The sequence below is a fragment of the Leiobunum rupestre genome, chromosome 1 (genome assembly GCF_980474605.1).
Source record: "Leiobunum rupestre chromosome 1, qqLeiRupe1.1.hap1, whole genome shotgun sequence".
Taxonomy (NCBI): Eukaryota; Metazoa; Arthropoda; class Arachnida; order Opiliones; family Sclerosomatidae; genus Leiobunum; species Leiobunum rupestre.
In genome coordinates, this window is record NC_143384.1 from 39,940,009 (window position 1) to 39,961,791 (window position 21,783).

The following is a 21,783-nucleotide window of genomic DNA, read 5'->3' on the forward strand; positions in this document are numbered from 1 at the left end:
TGATTCGGGATTGCCAGAACTGTAATGTTGTGGGCGAGTGATTAGAAAATAAAATGGAAACCAGAATTATGCAAAATTATAAATGTTTATTTTTATTCAGAACAGTCTATGGAACGTTCTAGATTTAACTTTCATCAATAACCCAACAATATATATCCCTCCTACGTAATTGTACAGAACTGGTACTCAAGTGTCTAAGACTAGATTTGTCTTAGTTCATCGTGATTGAAAAATAAACCAAACCATACTTACACTTAAGTAAATATCATAAATTATACGGCGTAATTTTAACTTAATTCAAACTACCTTCCAATAAACTCTTGCCTTAATTAACAGCTGAGAGCTGTTCGCTACTAATTACTTCCAATCTACTTAATTTGCCTCACAGATTGAGTTGATAATTTCAAGGGTATAATTAGGTTATTCCAATTCAAAAAATAAAAACAAAAATTTTATCTTACAGCTGACTTGCGTTAGTTCACAATTACTTTAACACTTTCAGTCTTAAACACGATCTGTTCATACACTTAAGTCCATTCACTCACGTTCCAAACGCGAAACACAATTTAACTCTTTTCTTGACCGAAGACCGAACATACTAATTAAAACCGCAAAGTTACCTCATAACTTTTGACCGACACCAGGACCCCGTCCTGTAGTAGTTAGTCTGACAGCCAAGAACTAAGAAAGACTAAATCTTCTTTATTGACGGCAACGGCTTTATATACGTTAATTTGGCGTTTTTTAGACCCGTCAAGATTCGACTAAAGTTCGAAAAATTGAAGAGATTATATTTTTTACCCAGTTTGATTGATAGTTCTCCACACGGTGGCACTATATTATTACTTTGATATAGTTTCCGCGGGAGTTTTGAATAATTATCATTCAATAAACAATATATACAGATATTGTATTAATCCGTTTAGTTCATAATCATAATTGTCCCTTTACTTGAATATTTTCCCTAAGGAAGTCAAAGGCTCGGCGGTGAACTATCCGCATTGTAACAATACGACCCGAGTTCAATTCCTGATGGCGATCACATTTTACATTAAAATACTAAAATATTTAATTAAATATAAGATAAATATAATCTATAAATATTTAATTAAATATAAGATAAATATAATCTATAAATATTTAATTAAATATAAGATTAATATCTTTGATAAATATTTAATTAAATATAATATTAATATAATTTATAAATATTTAATTAAATTTAAGATTAATTTAATTTATAAATTTTTAAAATGATGTAGAATAAATTATAGTACCTAACTTTATAACTTTGTAAAGGACATTCGCCAAAGCTGTTTTTTAAAAAAACACCGGAACTTAACAAGCGTTGGTGGCTGAGTGGTTAGAGTACATCTCTTACACGAGGCAGACCCGGGTTCGATTCCCGGATGGCGCCAAAAATTTGCAAATAGATACTAAAACGAATACCGTGTACAACTGGTGGAAACCCTGCCATTGGACGTTGAGAGGTAGCATTACACTCAGCTCTCAGTCCGTCCCAAAGTCATTATGAAGAAGTTGAGAGAAAACGCCCATACAAAAACAACAGACTCAACATCCACAATCTCAACACTCACAACCGTCATAACACGTACTCAACATCCACAGCAATCATAACACAAAATCAACATTCACGACCTACAACATAACAATAACGAAATATCCGGTGAGCGTTGACCAAACCCAACCGCAAATCAATCCGTTAACGCTCACCGTCACACGGTTGTTTTGCCAACCCTTCGAGTAACTGCGTACGCAATGATTACACTTCGCAGGCCTGACAGACAGACCCACAGACCCACAGACAGACACGGTGATTGTATAACCCCTCCTAGGGGACTTTGTCCCCTCGGAGAGGTAAAAATCGAAGAACCACAAGCCCAGTGTAATTTGATTTTCTTTAAAATCTGATTAACCCGGTGATTCCCTTGAAAACATCTAGAGCTAGAAACGTAAAAACAATTACACCGAGGAAAAACTATCTATTTCGAAATAATTTGGCAATGATATAAACATAGATAGATCTGGTTTTCCCAAACAAAAGATAAAAATTTCTTATGTAAAATTTCCGAAAATTTCGTTAGTAGATGTAAACGGGGATACCTTGAAAATGAGTTATAGGACATACTTTTTAATCAATTAAAACTAAAGAGATAGACATTTAATTGATTTACTTTATTCAAAATAGATTAATGTTAGTTTAGATCATAAGTCCCCCATAATCGTTTTGGACCACCAGGCTCGTAAGGGGTGGAACGTTCGTCCCCCTCTAGCCAGTCCGCCTTCTATTTTCAATAATTCCCACTAGTGGCGCGACGCGCGGCCTGGTAGTTGCGATGACGGAGTATACTTCCGCGGTCTTTTTTATTATCGTTCTTTGTTTATTTCAGACGGCATTAGGCCACGATGTCTTCCTCTGAAATTATTATTAAAAATGACAAAATAAAAGAAAATCAGTGTAAACGGTATAAATCGAAGGTTAGACCAAGGCTTAGTAATTCAGACATTGTGAAACAAAACATTTCCAATGTTGTTCTTAATCGTAAAGCAATAGAACTATGCAAGTCTTCTATGCAAACAGAAAAGGCATCAGTGAGGAATTGTAGTATACCAAAGGTTAATGTATATTTTTCTCAACATATACTAAATATTCATAATAAGTACGGCGAAGATTGCTATCACAACCAATTGGGCCAGTCTGATGTGCAAAATATTGTTGTCTCGGATAGTAAGTAATGCAGTAAACCAGAGTTAGAAATTGAATCAACTTTTAAACACAGTTTAAATGCTGAAAATTTAGAGAAAAGGCAAAATGCGGTACTTCTTCAAACCAATGGTTAACAAGAGCAAGTAACTTCTGATAGTTTTGTAGAAGAGACTTTACCAACTGCATTAGATTTGGTTGAGGCCGAACTTGAAAACCAAATGTTATTGGCCCTAGCAAAGAGAGCTTCGGACACAAATTCTAGTAATAATCAGAATAATCAATCGTTAATCACAATTTCATCTTGCGATCAATCTCAAGAATCATTTAAAAATGCCACACCAATTCGCAAGCGAAAGATGTTTTCTACATGTAGTTCTGAAGAGATACACATACACAATGAAGGTCAAATATCACTTGAAAATGCTACACCAACACGCAAGAGAAAGCTGTTTCCCACTCCTGTGGAACCGGAATATAAAAAGTAAGAATTAACAAATTTGTAAAGCGTTTTTATTTTTTGATATTTACCATTGTTTTTTTTTCAGAATTTCAAAAACTGGTCAGCAATCCAAAATTAAGTACATTAGAGGTTTTATCAGCGAAAAAAACTACTTTTCCTGAATCAATGTACTATTTCAGTACTTCTTTTTTAAACTTTAGTGACCAAACTTCCTTTGTTTATTTTTATTTTAAATTTTTAGCACAAATATATCTCCACTTTCAAACATTTCTACTCCACGAAAGTAGGATGAGCTACCATCTTCAGGGTTTTTCCATGTAGAGGTAGAGTGGGGGTCGGCACCGGAAGTCCCCGATTCCTCCCCCTGTGGCCTAAACTAGGTCACTTCCGGCAGGTGGCGCGGTGACCACGCGGTGACCACGCGGCGCGTGTACTTCGCGCTGATTGGCTGGCGCCAAATTGATAAAAATGGGGTCAGCGCTCCTTTAAAGGAATTCCCAGGCTCGCATAGCTAAACTCGGGCTGTTCCATTGTTAACGCTGTGACCGGTTTTGATTGATTAAGAGCAGGTGTAGTACGGGGCTGCGTTAAATAGTCACGATATTCCTTTATAATTTCTTTCGAAAAAAAACGTTTAATGAGTTTCGTTAATTGGAAGGTACCAGGTGTACATAAATCAGACTTGGTCGCGCAAGGGTTTTATTCGTTATCGGACAGCGTATCGGTCAAGTACGCCTTCTGTCCGCTAGTCATAACCGATTGGAAAAGCGTAGCCCTCATTCGACACTTGGAAAAGACACCTTTTTGCCCTTTCATGAAAGGAGAATCTGTAGGAAACGAAACGAATGTCGAGTAGGGGTGACGGTAGCTTACTTGGTAGGACGAACAACTTTGTAAATAGCAAATTAAAATAGTCACGAGTTCGAATCCCTACAAATAAGAGACCGTCATTCTTTTTATAAAAATGGACGACTTTTACGTAACTCTACCGAGTAACGCCTCTAGCGACCTCTATCCGGCAAATACTCTGTCAAACTGACGGACCTTTGAAAGAACTGTTATGTTTCGAGGGTAAGGATGACACGGGGTATCAATCGGGGGTATATCAGCCGTCAAAACCGGTAACCCCCTATACGAGGAGCATAATTTTAAATCATCTAAATTATATTGAAATCAAAGAAAATCATCTACGCGATATGACTTTTACACGCAACGTAGAAGTTGACTGTAATATTCCGATTGGAACTTATTTAAGTATTCAAGCAATATTAGACGCCATGTCAAACGCTATACCCGATCACGTGAGGAACCTCGTTCATTTCAGTATAATCCCCAATGGCACAATCCATGTAGGAGCTGATCACAGGGCTGTATTTGATTTACGATCCGACAATACATAACCCCGCTGACCCGACCAAGAAGAAGACCAATTTCGAGTTATTTATTCCTGACGGACGTTTGAAAGAACTGTTATGTTTCGAGGGCAAGGATGACACGGGGTATCAATCGAGGGTATATCAGCCGTCAAAACCGGTAACCCCCTATACGACGAGCATAATTTTAAATCATCTAAATTATATTGAAATCAAAGAAAATCATCTACGCGATATGACTTTTACACGCAACGTAGAAGTTGACTGTAATATTCCGATTGGAACTTATTTAAGTATACAAGCAATATTAGACGTCATGTCAAACGCTATACCCGATCACGTGAGAAACCTTGTTCATTTCGGTATAAACCCCAATGGCACAATCCATGTAGGAGCTGATCACAGGGCTGTGACTATTTTCTTCAAATCGAGTAAGAAAGGCTTAGGTGATATATTAGGATTTACGTTTTTCGATTTTGACCTGGTTGGTCACGACAGTACTTATCCCGCCGATTTATCTAGAGGAGCGAGTACGCTTTATCTGTATTCGACTTTAATATACCCCCAGTATACTGGAGATACTTTCGCTCCTCTCATGAAAATTATACCGTTAGCAAGCAATGATAAGCCTCGGAAAGCGTATGTTCGGTGATTTGGAATCCAGTGTAGATCCGAAATTGGCTATCCGCAACAATTTACGATTAGCAGGAAGCAATTTGTTACATAAAGCCGCTGACAGAATGAGTAAGCCCCAGTCAGGCAGTGGAACTCGTAAGAGAAGCGCGCCTCCTAAGCAACGGAAAAACAAAACTAAAAAAGCAAGGACGAAAGACGATTTTTTGGGATAAGAAACAATGGCGCTACGAGAAGGCATGCTAAGTTCGTTAGACTTGTTCGAGTGACCCGTGTTAAATACTAACATACTAGCTACGACCGAAATACGATATCTACCCACGAATAACTTGACCGACAATGGACCTCTCGAATTTTTTATTCCGGCATCTGATGATTTATACATTGATTTATCTAAAACTATGCTCAAACTAAAAATGAAACTCGTGCATTTCGATGGTACAGACGTAACAGCCGCTGAAGTGAAAGTCGGGGTCACGAATAAACTGATTGGAACTCTTTTTTTGCCAATCGACGCTTATCAAAGCGACTCTTCTCCCACCCCAAGATCTATATCTCCCCGTCTTGGGCTCCCTGATTGGCGATAAACGCTATGCAGAACGTGCGCCCTCTATAATCTAGCCGACTGCCGTCATACCGACGCGGAATGCGCGATTACGGACACGTATAGCACCCCTGAGTTTTATTTATCCCTTCAATATAATTATAAAGTTTTACAAATTCACGAAGTGCAGCATTATCGTGAAACTTTCGGCTCCAAATGCCCCCTATTTGACGATTACGTCAGAGATTTTTATAAAATGAAAACCCAATACGCTGGTTTTCCTAAAAACGTTGACTCCTTAGAAGAAAACAAAAATATTTAAACGACTTTTGTGAACAGGACGGGATAAAAATAGGTCTAGAAGAGATTAGCTCTAACCCGGCTCTAAAAGCGCTCGGCAAGCTTTCCCTTAACCAGCTTTGGGGACGCCACCTAATTCAATTACGTCAAAATAATAGTTCTTTTAGAAATTCCTACGCCGACTTGGTTAAAATTTTAACTGATAAAACGAAAGAGCTTACCGATTTAAAACTCCTAGAAAACGGAATGGCTCTCGTGACGACCAAAGATCACGAAGACCACGTCCCGGCTTATTGTAAAGGATCACCAAATGTGGGCATTTTTGTCGCCTCATATGGGCGTATTAAATTATATAAACTTATGGCTAAAATAGGGCCTAATTTGGCCTATGGCGATACGGACAGTTGTATTCTGATACACGATAAGAAATTAGATTTAACTTTATCAAGCAGCTTGGGCGGACTTACGGATGAATATCCTAATGACCCCATTAAAGCTTTTACCACGATAGCCCCCAAGGGTTACTCTATCTTGTTCGAATCGGGCAAAATTTTAACCAAGATAAAAGGCGTCACTCTTACTAAAAAAATCAGACCATCTTAAACTTTGACACGATAAAGCAGTTGGCGCTCGAGAACCGCGAATTAAAATACCGAGTCGAGAATCCCTTTAACGTGAAAAGACAAAAAACTGGGCACTTGTATCTCAGACAAGCCGAAAAACTCGTGGGATTTACGTCGACGAAACGTATATTTTTCAAAGACGGTACTTCAATTCCCTACGGATATTCATGTCCCTCACACGCCTAAAATTTCAAACCCCCTGTACCTTTCTTTTGGCTGGCCCCAGTAAGTCGGGAAAAAGTCACTGGACGTTTAATCTCCTGAAAAATAAAAATTTAATGTTCGACAATCCACCTCAAAAAATTTTATATTGCTACAATCTTTGGAACGATCAATTTGACGAATTAAAAACCCTTGCCCCCGAAATTGAATTCCATAAAGGGCTCTCTTTAGCGAAAAACCCGAAGATTTGTTTGACAAAAGACAAAACAACCTCTTGGTGCTAGACGACCTTTCGAGTGAGTGCTTAGACAACGCGCTGGTATCTGAACTTTTTCGCGTGTGTTCGGATCATCTGAATCTGAGTATTGTATTCTTTGGTCAGGGCAGATTTTCGCGCGACATTTCGCTTAACGCCTCATTTATAGTCCTGTTCCGAAGCCCCCGTGATCCATCACAAATAAAACATTTAAGTCGACAGATTTTTCCGCATAACCCTAATTTTCTGAGCAACGTTTATAATTACGTAACGTCGGATAAGCCCTATTCTAACGTGGTTGTTGACCTGCAACAAAAAACTCCCGAATTTCTAAAAGTTAGAACGCAATGCCTCATGGAAGAAGGACCGATGCTAGTATTTACCGAAAATTAGCTTTTTTGTATTATGTATTTATCATTTTTGGTAGAGGAAAATGTATATTATTGTAATAATCAGAATATATAACTAATGGTTTATTCGAATTTTACGTCATTCTGTAATATGCCTTTGCCCAGGTCAATTATAGAAAGCAGCCCGTATCTAACTTTATTGAAAAAGGCTTCCCCAAATCAAAGACGATTTTTACTTAAGAACGCCACGCGAGATCAGGTTGGCTCAATCGCGAATATCTGTCATAATATTTGCCGCCGAGCTTTACCCGTTGGCGAGAATAAACGACGGCAATTGCAACGATATAAAAAATCTATTAGAAAACTAGGTCAAAGAGATCTCAGTGATCGTTATCGACGAAGAATTCTTGTCTCGCAAACGGGCGGTTTTTGGGGGGCGATTCTCGATTCGCTCATCCCGCCAATCTTGGGTCGTATAATTAATCCGGCGCGATGAAGAAATTTGTCTTTCTACCCGCGGATAGCTATTTATGCGATACCGAAAAATTGCTACAGTTAATACAAGAACACATGAATAGCATTCTTAACAAATCCGTTCGAGACGGTAGTGAAGAAGAAAAACTACGAGAATATCTGGCAATGTTGGCGCGTTATCTCAGAATTAAAGACTACGACGGCGCTCCAGCCGTTCAAATAAAACCGCCCCCTTTACCTCCTTCTTCGAGTACGTTAGCGCCGATACAGTTTCCACACGGTGCGATCTACCAGCCTCCCGCTGTACCTAACGTTTCATTCGGTAACCCGCCGCTCGCCTCGCCAAGTGTTTTTTCGCCTCCCCAAACGCCAAATCAGCTCCATCAACTATTCGCCGCGCCGCCCGTACAACAGGTGCAAAGAGCCGTACAGCAACCTCTCCGCCAACTGGAAATGGCTATTAACAGCCCCCTCCCAGCATCACCGATAAATCCTGGAATTTCTACACCATGGCAGAGTGTCTCCGGCATTTCTGGGTTGGACGAAAGTCAATCGCCCGATTACGCCCATAAAACTTTAATTGCAGCCCCACCGCATCTCGTGACGTCATGAAATATTCCATTCAAGCCTAACTTTGCGAGTACTCCAGGCTACCAAAAGGGGAAATGGATGAACGGCGCTAGCAACGTTTTCACGTAAATCTCGAAGCGAAACGAGTCTAGAATATAGCTCGCCAACTTTCAAAGACAGCATTTACAAGCCCTCGGAATCCACCCTTCGTAATACGACCGAACCTGTTTCCTTGCCTTTCGTAGGACCGCTCTTGACAAGAAAGGAATTGCCAACCCGCCAAGGTCGCAAAGAAAGACGCCGGGCGTATTCTAAAGATCGTGAAATTAACGATTGGGAAATTAATGAATGGGAAAATTAATGTTTTTCGTAAAACCATGTTTATTAAACACTATTGATTACAAAATCTGTTTTCGTGATTAAATAAATGTACACACAATGCCAATAGCGAAATTACTTCGTTCATATATATTTCATTATTATACATTTTTTAAATTTTCTTAAAGCTTAATCCAGCAGACCTATTTAACAGAAACGAAGCGACGTGCAAACCGCAAGTTTCTTGGTTCATATCTTGAATTATATTTTTATTATAAAACCATTTCTGAGCTATATGATCCAATTTAAAACCGAAGACATAAAAATGTTGACCGAAAGAACAAAACAAATCTCCCACGCGTTGTCCTTTCCTATTTTTAGCACTGACGAAGATTCCTTTCCAATTGCTTCCCGGCATGGATGAGTCTTGTACATTGGCCACCAAACAAAAGGGCTTTTTTTCGGACAATCTCGAGGTAAAGTATCTTTGGAAAATGTGCCCAGAAAAAAGGTTTGGTTCTCGGGTCGCATTTTAAAAACGCGTCCAATTGAAAAGTATTCATGGCAAAACCCTTTGAATTTCTTCGGGGTAAAATGACCCCAATATTTTCTCGTTATTCTTGTCCTTGATATGGTAGAGTGGGCGGGGTTTATTTATCACCTTCGATATGGTAAAAACCTCTTTGCTCCAATATCCTCTAAATCCCTTACGAAATACTGGTTTTTGATATGCGCACGTGATCGCCAATCTTGAATTTCGGTTCCTCTCTTTTCGCTTTCTTTCCAAATAATTTTTGCCAAACAAGATGCTCATTGGCTAAGGCTACTTCGCTAGGTCTAAACCCGGTCGTGCGATGTACGCTGTCGTTATAGGACTTTACAATTTTTGGTAGTTCATTTATAATTTTTTTTCCTTTACTTTTGGTAAGAAATCTGTAAATTTTATTTTTAAGCGTCCTATTCACTCTCTCGCATACGCTGCTTTTTTATCGCCGTAACAAACGAAATGCTTAATCCCCTGGTCCTTGAAATAGCGTTGCACTTTACGATTTAAAAATTCAGAACCTTGATCAGTATTAATTTTCAAAGGCTTACGTTGTTTGTGGATTTTTTTGAAAGCCTCTAAGATATCGCTCGCTCTCTTGTTTTTCACGGGAATAGCGAATAAATATCGGGACAGAATATCGATATTAGTAAGAATATAATTAAATTTATTAATATTTTTTAATTCGTTTAACTTGATTAAATCAGCCTGGTGTTTTCCGTTCAAGCTCGTGACATAAGTCCTATTTCTAGGAAAATAAAATTTTCTATCTTTATGCAACGTATAGGCGTCTTGGGTCAGCGCCCAATCTTTAATTTTTTTTCTTGGAAATAGAGGGCAATTGTTCGGATAAACGTTTTAGTCCTCCCAGACTTCCGGGATTTTCTGGGTCAAAATAAATAGATTATATATTCATGTCTTAACAGTTCAAAGTGTGCTACATTATTGAATGAAAGACCAGCAAAGTTTACATTTTTATACATTTTAATGGAAATTTTTAATACATCAGCTCTGATAAAATTTCAGATTCATTTTGCATGATATAATGATATAAATTTTCTACCCCCCGTTTATAGTCGGGAAAGTTGACATAAAACGCCTTAATTACTTTGTCATAGTTCATAAGGGGTATCGCCATCTTGACACTTTTTTCGAGTCTTTCGCAGAAATGTGACGCGATCGGTTTGCAACTTATGTGATGGGCCTATTGATTATGGCAGGGCAGGTTTGGGCATGCCTCGGTTAACGTAAATAATACACTTTTTAATTCGTCTAAAATAGACATTTTCATTCCTTCAAAAGCGTCTTTTCGGTCAGTTATTTCTTTATCGAGACTCGTACGGATAATCTTCAAACGGTCCCAGGCTTCTTTATCGAGGGCGACCCCGTTGGCGGAGGAATACACAACGTCGTAATTTGAATTAGACCCGCGAATATAGCCGCGAATATCAATAATTCTTCCACGCTGACAGAAGAATCCTTCCAACTTGACATTATCCGACAACCAGCTATGAAAACGTATAGCTTCTGTAGTGGTTTTGAAAAATCTTTCAATTTCTTGTTCATAGTTCCAGAGATTCTTCCACACTTTTACGCTAAAATTGACATATTTTCTATGTCCTTGACGGTTAATTAAAATTTCAGGCTCCGCGAGATTCGCCGATAAAAAAATGTCGAGTTGGTTGGAGAGAAAATGGGGGCGTGTCATTCTCAAACAAAAGCTCGCGTCGAACTAATCCAATAGAAAACAAGGTGGCTCATTTTATTCGATACTATATATCACCTTTCTGTCCCGGGTAATTAAAATCTCGTTATCAAATTCAAAGTACATTATACACACGACATTAGTCGGTAGGGGGTCTTTTAATTGAACATCCAAACGTAGAGACCCCTGTCGAGGAATACTCGTATGATCAGCCGAGACATATCGAAAGTAAAGACCGTGTACCCCTCCTTAAAATTCGCAAAATTTAGATAATTACCCCTATCTTCGGAAGCTATGCCCATTGACTCGAATAAAGCCTGGTAAGGTAAACAGTAATTTGAATTTGCATAATCCATTTGAAAGCCGTCAGGAGGGTATCTATCCGGTTCGACTGACAAAGATAAGTCGGTGATATTTAAATGTTCAAATTGCAAGCTATTTGTGGTCAATGACCCGTTGAAAGCTTCTTCTTTGACAAAAACTACAACTGCCCTTTTTGGTATTATCCCGAGAATTACGTTATCGCGATTTATGTTTTTCAGACCCTGAGCGATAGAAATACTTTTCATAATTGTTTGCGTAATGGGATAAATCGCTGGTATTCCGCATTCTAACATCCTAGCGTGGGCTAAACTAATCTGCGGAGCCACCTTGACTTTAGTAACGTATAAATACGCCTGTTCTAAAATTAGCTTATAATCTTTTCCCTGCTCTAAAGCTATTATACAAGTTAAACGAGGGCTTCTTACTAAGCGGAATCTTACGGGTAGTTGATTGACAATAAACTTATTCATGTGGCAAATATCGAGGGGTACATGGCCCATTAACTCAAACGTGGTCTATTCTTTCGTTCGCGCGCATCTCCCTCAGCATTCCGTTATGATCATTGTTAAAAGCAGGTTCCCACATGTCTTGCGGATTACAGCTCAAATTCATGTAAAACATTCCATTCTCCAGTTGCGTTTTTTTAGCGTCTTCACCAAAATTCAGCAATTTCGCCAAGTACGCGTTATACGCCGAAAGATTATTTGTAGATTGCAAAGACGTGTCGCCCAGATAAGCGTCGATTTGCGATAAAAGAGTTTCAATAAAATTATTCGTGACCCCGACTTTCACTTCAGTGGCTAGTACGTCTGTACCATCGAAATGCATGAGTTTCATTTTTAGTTTGAGCATAGTTTTGGATAAATCAATGTATAAGTCATCAGATGCCGGAATAAAAATTTCGAGAGGTCCATTGTCGGTCACGTTATTCGTGGGTAGATATCGTATTTCGGTTGTAGCTAATATGTTGGTATTTAACACGGGTCGTTCGAACAAGTCTAACGAACTTAGCATACCTTCTCGAAGCGCCATTGTTTCTTATCCCAAAAAATCGTCTTTCGTCCTTGATTTTTTCGTTTTCTTTTTCCGTTGTCTAGGAGGCGCGCGTCTCTTACAAGTTCCACTGCCTGACTGGGGCTTACTTATTCTGTCAGCGGCTTTATGTAACAAATTGCTAATCGTAAATTGTTGCGGATAGCCAATTGCGGATCTACACCTGATTCCAAATCACCGAACATACGCTTTCCGAGACCTAGCGCTTCGCTGCGTAAAGGTATCATCATCGGTGTAATATATCTCATTAATTTCTTAAATATTCCACCCAAACCACGCCCTCTCTGGTAAACGGGGCCGGCAAACACTCGTCCCCCATATTGAGACTTATAGTAACGGAAATAACTGTCACTCTCTGACATCTTTCTTGAAATGAAGTCGAACGACCGTCTTCCCCGCGTTAAATATCAAATTTTCTCCAAAATCAGTTTTTAAATCTATCTCGATCAACTCTAGCTCTCTTGCTTTAACCGGGTAATAGTTTATTTTGTCGTATATAATAGAATTATTACGAGGCTGATCATTGCTCGCTAACGGTATAATTTTCATGAGAGGAGCGAAAGTATCTCCGGTATACTGGGGGTATATTAAATTCGAATATAGATAAAGCGTACTCGCTCCTCTAGATAAATCGGCCGGATAAGTACTGTCGTGACCAACCAGGTCAAAATCGAAATCCGTAAATCCTAATAATTGGCCTAAGCCTTTCTTACTCGATTTGAAGAAAATAGTCACAGCCCCGTGATCAGCTCCTACATGGATTGTGCCATTGGGGTTTATACCGAAATGAACAAGGTTTCTCACGTGATCGGGTATAGCGTTTGACATGACGTCTAATATTGCTTGAATACTTAAATAAGTTCCAATCGGAATATTACAGTCAACTTCTACGTTGCGTGTAAAAGTCATATCGCGTAGATGATTTTCTTTGATTTCAATATAATTTAGACGATTTAAAATTATGCTCCTCGTATAGGGGGTTACCGGTTTTGACGGCTGATATACCCCCGATTGATATGCCGTGTCATCCTTGCTCTCGAAACATAACAGTTTTTTCAAAGGTCCGTCAGGAATAAATAACTCGAAATTGGTCTTCTTCTTCTTGGTCGGGTCAGCCGGATTATGTATTGTCGGATCGTAAATCCAATAAAGTCCATCGGGTTTTTCCCAGATTTTGAACGAAATGTAGGCGTCCAGTCCATTTTCCCTTATTCCTTCGTTGATAGCGCGTACAACTTTTTTAATCAGACTATATTTGATGACGTATCCGGCAGTGTCTTTTTCGGCTTCCAATTTAGCGACTTTTAATGAGATTTTATAAATGTAAGGTCGTTTTTTTATAATAGTCAGCCGCTACCGTTTTTAATTGAAAATTATTAGTTTTATCCGTGATATTTTCCCAGTTGGGAGGCAAAATTACTTCCGACACGCCAACAACAAATTTGTCCGGTAGTGTTATAGAACGACCCAAGTTTACTTTAAAGTTTGACTGAGTATTTGCCGGATAGAGGTCGCTAGAGGCGTTACTCGGTAGAGTTACGTAAAAGTCGTCCATTTTTATAAAAAGAATGACGGTCTCTTATTTGTAGGGGATTCGAACTCGTGACTATTTTAATTTGCTATTTACAAAGTTGTTCGTCATACCAAGTAAGCTACCGTCATCCTTACTTTGACATTCGTTTCGTTTCCTACAGATTCTCCTTTCATTAAAGGGCAAAAAGGTGTCTTTCCAAGTGTCGAATGAGGGCTACGCTTTTCCAATCGGTTATGACTAGCGGACAGAAGGCGAACTTGACCGATACGCTGTCCGGTAACGAATAAAACCCTTGCGTGGCCAAGTCTGATTTATGTACACCTGGTACCTTCCAATTAACGAAACTCATAAATCGTTTTTTTTTCGAAAGAAATTTTAAAGGAATATCGTGACTATTTAACGCAGCCATTTTTCCTTCGAAATTCACGTAGCCGTATACAACAAAATCGTCCCGAATAAAAATCTTACAGCGCACGGGGTAACCTAGCAACGGCGCATTCCTCGAGTCTCCCCGTACTACACCTGCTCTTAATCAATCAAAACCTGTCCCAGCGTTAACAATGGAACAGCCCGAGTATAGCTATGCGAGCCTGGGAATTCCTTTAGAGGAGCGCTGACCCCATTTTTAACAATTTCGCGCCAGCCAATCAGCGCGAAGTACACGCGCCACCTGACGGAAGTGACCTAGTTTAGGCCACAGGGGGGAGGAAGCGGGGACTTCCGGTGCCGACCCCCACTCTACCTCTTCATGGAAAAACCCTGAAGATGGTAGCTCATCCTACTCACGAAGTGTCGTAAACCACAGATTCCAGACTAAGTAAGAATAGTTTATCTCTAATAACAATTGGCAGTATTTCTGTAAGGTTGCAATACCTAATTATTGAAATTGTCTTATTAGAGCAACAAATGGAAGTCCAGGGGTGTTGGATATTTCTGTCGCCAGCTCTGACATTCCATTGGAATCAGTGGAAGGATAAAAATTTTGTTTTAGTGACACAAAAAGCTTAGAATCTTTAGTAAAACTGTGTGTGGGTTCGGTGTGCAAAGTTGATAATTGTGGAAGCAAAATATCTTTCAATCCTTACTTTGTCGGAGGAATGTACAACATGGAGGTGTAGTCGAGGAGAAGACTATCACCAAGGTCTATGGCAAACGGTTGATCATAATTTTAAGCTTAAATTTTCTGCTGGAGTTCTTTATTCTGGTGCTTCACTTTCAAAGGTATTTGACCTACACAATGATATTATGATTTTTTTCCAGTGAAATCTATTACAAATTTGAATTTTTTTACTAGTTTCAGGAGTTATGCGATTTAGTGGATGTTAAAAGTTTATGCTCCAGTGGCGTAGGCAGGGGGGCACAGGGGGCACATGACCCCCGAAACGTATGGTCGTACGTACAAATAATTTTATTTTTTTACTTTTTTATCAATTTCGTGCCCCCCCCCCCCCCCCCGAAACAAAATCCTGGCTACGCTACTGTTATGCTCTAAATCAGTCATTAATAAACAGGTGCACAACTGCTATCCAGTAATAATACAGTTATGGGATTCTGAACAAGTGTGTTTTCTTTACCTTATATAATCAAAAAGACATTAACCGAGATTATCAGCAGGCGCTTTTTCCGTTAACAGAGTCAAACTATTTCTTAAGCTTTTAATTCAAACAAAGTTGTAATTGAAATCAAAATAGTTTAGTTAAATATTTTAAAACTGCACGTATTTCCCTTTGCCTAGTTTCCCCCCGTGGCCCTGAGCTGTAGCCAGGTAGCCCATGCCTTAAAACAACACTGATGGTGAGGAGCCTTGGTTTCTGAGAAAATGGGAAATATAAAGTGCAGCTAAAAGTGGAAAACCAAGCCATTGCATCTAGTGTTAGAAGAAAAGGAGTCTGATAATTTTGGTTCATGAATTTCTGATATTATAGTATCGTTAATAAACAGTTATGAATTTGGTTTTTAGATTTCGTTGCTGGCTGGCCGGAAAGAACCTTTAATAATTGCTGTTGATTCAAGGTGTGATTCTACGGGATTTTCATCAAACCACCTAACCTGCAATGCAATTGATCTAAAAACTAAAAAGATAATTGCTCTAGAATTTGCAGATTGTCGTTTAACCGATAACAAAAGTCCAAATATGGAGCCTCTTTGCTTTAGAAATTTAATCAATAAGTTGCAACAACATTGCGTTATTTCAGAAATAGTCACTGATGGTCATATGCAGATAAAATCCATAATGAGTATGAATTTCCTTTCTCTAACTTTCATTTTGTACTTAAACAATTATCTTGTTTTAGAAAAAGAGTTTCCGCAGATTAAGCATTCTCACGATATTTGGCATGTTGCAAAATTACTACGGAAAAGACTTGCTGCTGTATGTAGAACTTCCCAATTTAATTTCCCTGGCAGATGGGTTTTGCACTTCATGAAGTACATTTCTATAAATTTTAACACATTTTAGGCAAGTAAAGAAAAGTTTTGTGGTGATATTCGTGACTGGATTGATGACATAGTAACTCATTTCTGGTGGTGTGCTAAAAACTGTAACAAAAATGCTAATAAAATGCGAGTAAGAAATTTTTTTCTAGCCCCTTCTTAAAATTCATATATTTCGACACAAATTGCATATAAATATTTGTTTATTCGTTTTCACAAATCAAACATTTTTTTTAGAAACCCTTTGGAATTATCGAAATAAATGTTTTTGGGTTTTCTATAGAATATTCTTAGAACACTGTATAGGCTACAGAAACACTCTATACAATTCCCTATAGATTCTTTAGAAAATTTTTGTAAGGGATATGAACTCCTTTGTAAAACCTCACATGTCTTCCTGGGAAATATTTTTTCTAATAAGCAAAACTCAATAATTCATCTAATTAGAAATTTTCTCTTGAGAATGATAACTCTAAACACCTAACCAGGTAAACTAAAGCGAGTACAATTTTTCCTTGAATGATTGGGGGAGTTTCGTTATTTACGTGAAACTAAGCTAAAAGTTCATTAAAAATATAGCTAGGTGCAACAAACACAGCACGTCACACTAGGAGAGCGCAACCAGTCAAAAGTCGTGCATTTTCTTGTGTACACTTTTCATTGGTTAGACGATTTAGCGCCTGCTGCCGTCGGAAGCAGAAAATTTGGAAAATGTCTTCCTCGTTTCTGTAAAATGTGCAGCGTAAAGGCTCGTCCAATGAAATTTGCACACAACACTGCGTTAGCGTGTTTAAACGCTAGCTGTGTTCTCCTTGTGTTTGTTGCTTCTTGGTTATAGTCAGATGAAAAAATGTGAAACAAATGATAAATTATAAGACTGGTTTTTACTATAAAAGTTCAGAATAATTCCTGTTAGCTCCACGATTGCATAGTAACGAAGACGTTCTTTTGGGGACAAAAACGAATACATAAAACTCTAAAAAGCCTAAAACCGTTTGAAAATAAATGCTTAGAGCTCCTTGATTAAGGAATTCAACGGAGCTAATGGTTGAAGTGGCTAATTTCTTAAGTTAAAAATAGCCTACGATGGTAATTGGTGGAGATTGTGAATCTGTGATACATACATTACCTTTATAAATAATACAAAAAAATTGTTTATTTAAACTATTTGTAGGTAAATTATATAATATTGATTTTATGGTTTCTCGTGGCTCTGTGTTTCACTGGAAAAACAGTTTTTGGTGATGAGTTGAAGAAGCAGGACCAACGAAAATCTTTTATTGCCTTTGGCAAGTTTTATTTCAAACAATTATGGGACTCATTTGGTACCTTTTTTTATGAAGGTGAGTGAAAATAATGCGCGCAATGGAAATTTGAAATTAACAAAAATAATTGACACATTGCACGTAGCGCGCTATTAGAAAGAAAGGGTGGATTATAAAGGGGTTCCAAAAGTCGTCAAGTTAAAGGACACGGGCGGATAAACATGGGGGAATCTCCCTAACTATTTTGATGAAATTTTGCACTGATGATTTATGTATCAATGTAAGAATTAATGCAAAGTATTCGATCTGACAAAATTTTATTTCAAGAGGTCCGAGAAATTGCGCATTTTACTTTTATTTTAAATGGGAAAATGGGAACACTCACCCACCCGGTGATATATCGAATATGACCTTACAAATTTTGACTAAATTACAAACACTGCCTCCAAATATCATGAAGGTTAGGAGGGGGATTTTCCCATGTTAATCCGCCCATGTCCTTTTACAAAATCTTTCACAGTGCAATTGATAAACCCAAAGTAACCTTAGATTGATTTTGAAACTGAAAAAGGGAAAACAGTCTTTGGTGTTTTCAACCAAATCTCATTTACACCTTCCATGATTGACACTTAAACCCTAAAGTGGCAAATTTCATTAATTGTGAGTTTAATATTTAACCGCCTTTTATTAATCATAATAATCGACATTTTAACGGATTTTAACCGTAGAACGGTTTTTTCCTCTCGTTGCTTGTATGTGAAGTGTAGTAATTCTCTCTTTTAACGAAAATTGGAAATATTAGTAAAAGTAGATATGTTGAACTGAGTTGCCCAGTTTTTAAACTGTACAATGCAATTTGTGGTGAATTTATACAAAATGGTTGCATGGCCCTTCATCAAAGTGCGTTAAAGTTTAAATTTAACGCTGAGATTCTAATGGTATTTTGGAGTCGAAATCTCTAGATAAATCTTTATGAGGGGATATCTTCATTTCATTGGAGCGTTTTTGCTATTTGGGTATTTTAAAAATTGGCTACTTTTAAAAATTTTGAATATTGCACTTGTTGTTAAATTTTTATTTGGTTTTGGTTTAGCTTTCAATATAAAAAAAAGGAAATTTTTTGAACAAATACTTATTGCCATTTGGGCATGTGGAATAATGTTAATACTTATCGAAATATCTGGATCAATGAAAAGTTCCTACTCGAAAACCATTTACCGAGGAATCTACAATTTCAGAGAAGAGTTCGTATCCAACAGATTCATGAACTACGAATTTTATGTTCGCATCTGGTCGAAAGAGGCAAACAAACACAATAATTACGTGCGTTATATTTTTATTCACTTTTAACATGCAAGGTTCTGAATTCGCTCCAGATGGCATCGAATGTTTCTCAAAACCAAAATAGTTAGAGAATGGAAATTTGTAGGGTATACGTAGGGATTAATCTAATTGCTAATTTTCAGAAAATTCGGAAAATATTTTCATATTTTTCAAATGTTTATTTTTGACCGCTAGGTGATGGACGAAAACTTTCAGTTGTAGAACATACTTTAAAATTTAGAAATAAAGTTGGTTGGGTCGAAAAAAACCGACTTCTCATAAAGGTATGAGATCATGAAAAACAACAAGGCGATCATAGGAGGCAATAACTTGTTCGGGCTCTGTAAAAGTATAAATGTTAAGCATAACACAAATGTTTCAAGATTATAATTTGTTCAATCAACAGAGTTATTTAGTGAAAACGTAATCCCGATTCAATCCCGCCCGTTATAAAATTTTAATTATAATTAAAATAATTGAGACTAAACAACCGAGTTTAATTTATTCAGAATATTATAAGTAGAAGGAAAGTAAGGTCGACCCGTCAGTCCCAGGATCGAGGATCGAGGATCCAGGATTTAAGGGGTGAAATGGGGGTAAAATCGTCGAAAAGTCAATGTATTTTTGATATTTCTCGCGACAATTTGTTTTTTTCGTATATCAACATATTGTGTTCAGGCCCAACTTGTTTATTTATCTCCGCTTATTTCCAAAGACACTTGAAAGTATATCTTATCAAGTTTTATCGTACGTAATAAGATGAAATGATGTAAAAATTGATAACCTAGGAGATAGCGCGCGTGCGCGTATTACCCGGGAGGCGCGGTTAATTTGAATTTAAAAGTGTTTTGACGTCATGGAATATTCGTTGTTAAAGGGACGTAGAATGGAAATATTTGTTAAACTTCATTTTATTATGTCGAGTGATTCAATACTTTAAAGAGATAAACTGTTATATAAGACGCGTGTGGCATTGGGTAGTGGGGGTTTTTCCGGGAACTTTCCCGCATACGAGTGCGTTTACCGCGTATATTTCCGTATAAGGGCGTTTTCCCAGTAGTTCTTCCGCGAATGAGCACGTTTTTCGACACCGGCGCGTTTTCACGTAGTTTTCTGCATTGGGGATCTTGTTTCTTGGTATGTTGATGAAAACTCAGAAAAATTTGAGATATACTGATAAAATATTACTCTGATTGACGGGAATTCTCGTCACTGCTTATCGAATGTATAACACCTTTTAAGGAAAATAAATTTTTGAGACAAGGCTGCCATCTATAGAAACGTTTTACAGTTCATTGAAAAATCTAATTTTTTTTAAATCATCATCTCGTTCGTAATTGCCTTTCTATCTCTTCAATTTTAAAAGTATATCCTAATTAATTCTATATTTTTAACATTAACAAGTCTCCAAATTATACCAACTTTTAACCAATTTTCCCCAATTGTACTAATTTTTAACAGAATTTCCTAAATTATTCTAATTTTTTCCATAAGCCAACTAAATTTCAAAACTATTGTATATTTATGAAAATTGAGTTTTGTACGTATTTGGAATCGTTTCATTTTTATCCCTAAAATGGGTGATTTGTAGGAAATTTATATTATTTTTATTGGCTTTACGATATTTCAAGTTAATTTATAAAATTTAGAAATGAGTTTAATTAAATTAATAATTAAGTTTCGTTCGTATATTGAATCGGTATTTATTTATAATAATTTTTTCACCTAGATTAATTTTTTTTATCCCCCACACTCTCGATCCAGCTCCCTACTATACGTGTCTATTTATAAAATCAAAATTGAACCGTCATGAATAATCCATATAAACGTAAAAGACGCGGGCGTCTTGAAGTCCAAGTTTCGTTTCCACTGAAATAGAAACAACAAGAGGAAAGGGTCTTTCTGGTGACCTAACTTTTAACATTGCTGGACGTTTTATATTTATTGTGTTCTGTTACTTATAGTCTTATGAATTTCCTTTCATTCGAGGAAGTTAGTGAAATAGTGGAAGAGTATAATAGGACGTGGTTAGATATGCAAGAAATAAAAGAGCATTTGGACGAAATGGAAAAGCATTTAAAAAAGTGGGAATTGAAGTTAGAAGAAGCTTGTCAAAGGGAAATTGTACTGAGAAATAAAGTTAAAGATATAAAACCAAATACAATTGGATTGGAAATATTGCAAGATAGTTGGAAGGGAGCAGAGAAGTAAAGGGATAATATTGTATGTCATTGATTGGCTTAAGACCTGTTATATAAAATATGAAATAAAATAAAATATAAAATAAAATATGAAATAAAATAAAATATAAAATAAAATGAAATAAAATAAAAAATATAAAAATATAAAAATATAAAAATATTAAAATATTAAAATAACAAATTTTTAACAGAATTTCCTAAATTATTCTAATTTTTGCCATAAGCCAACTTAATTTTAAAACTATTGTCTATTTACGAAAATTGAGTTTTATAGATATTTTGAATAGTTTCATTTTTATCCCTGGTTAAAAGTTATTATAATTGGGGATATTTTGTTAAAAGTTAGTATAATTTGTGAGAATCTTTAAAAAAACTGCATAGTTTTGGTTATTTTCAAACAAAAATAGAAAATTAAAGCCTGCTTTTTGATTTTGGATACCTCGGAGCTTAATAACAACGCTAATCACTTGCATCTTGTAAAAAACAGTAACCTGAGATTAGAATTAAAATTTGCCAAACCGTTACCGGAGCCGATTTCCCTTCTAATCTACGCTGTACATTAATTAATTTATTTTGGAAGTTCAAAACGTATTAAGAGCCCTTCAAAGTA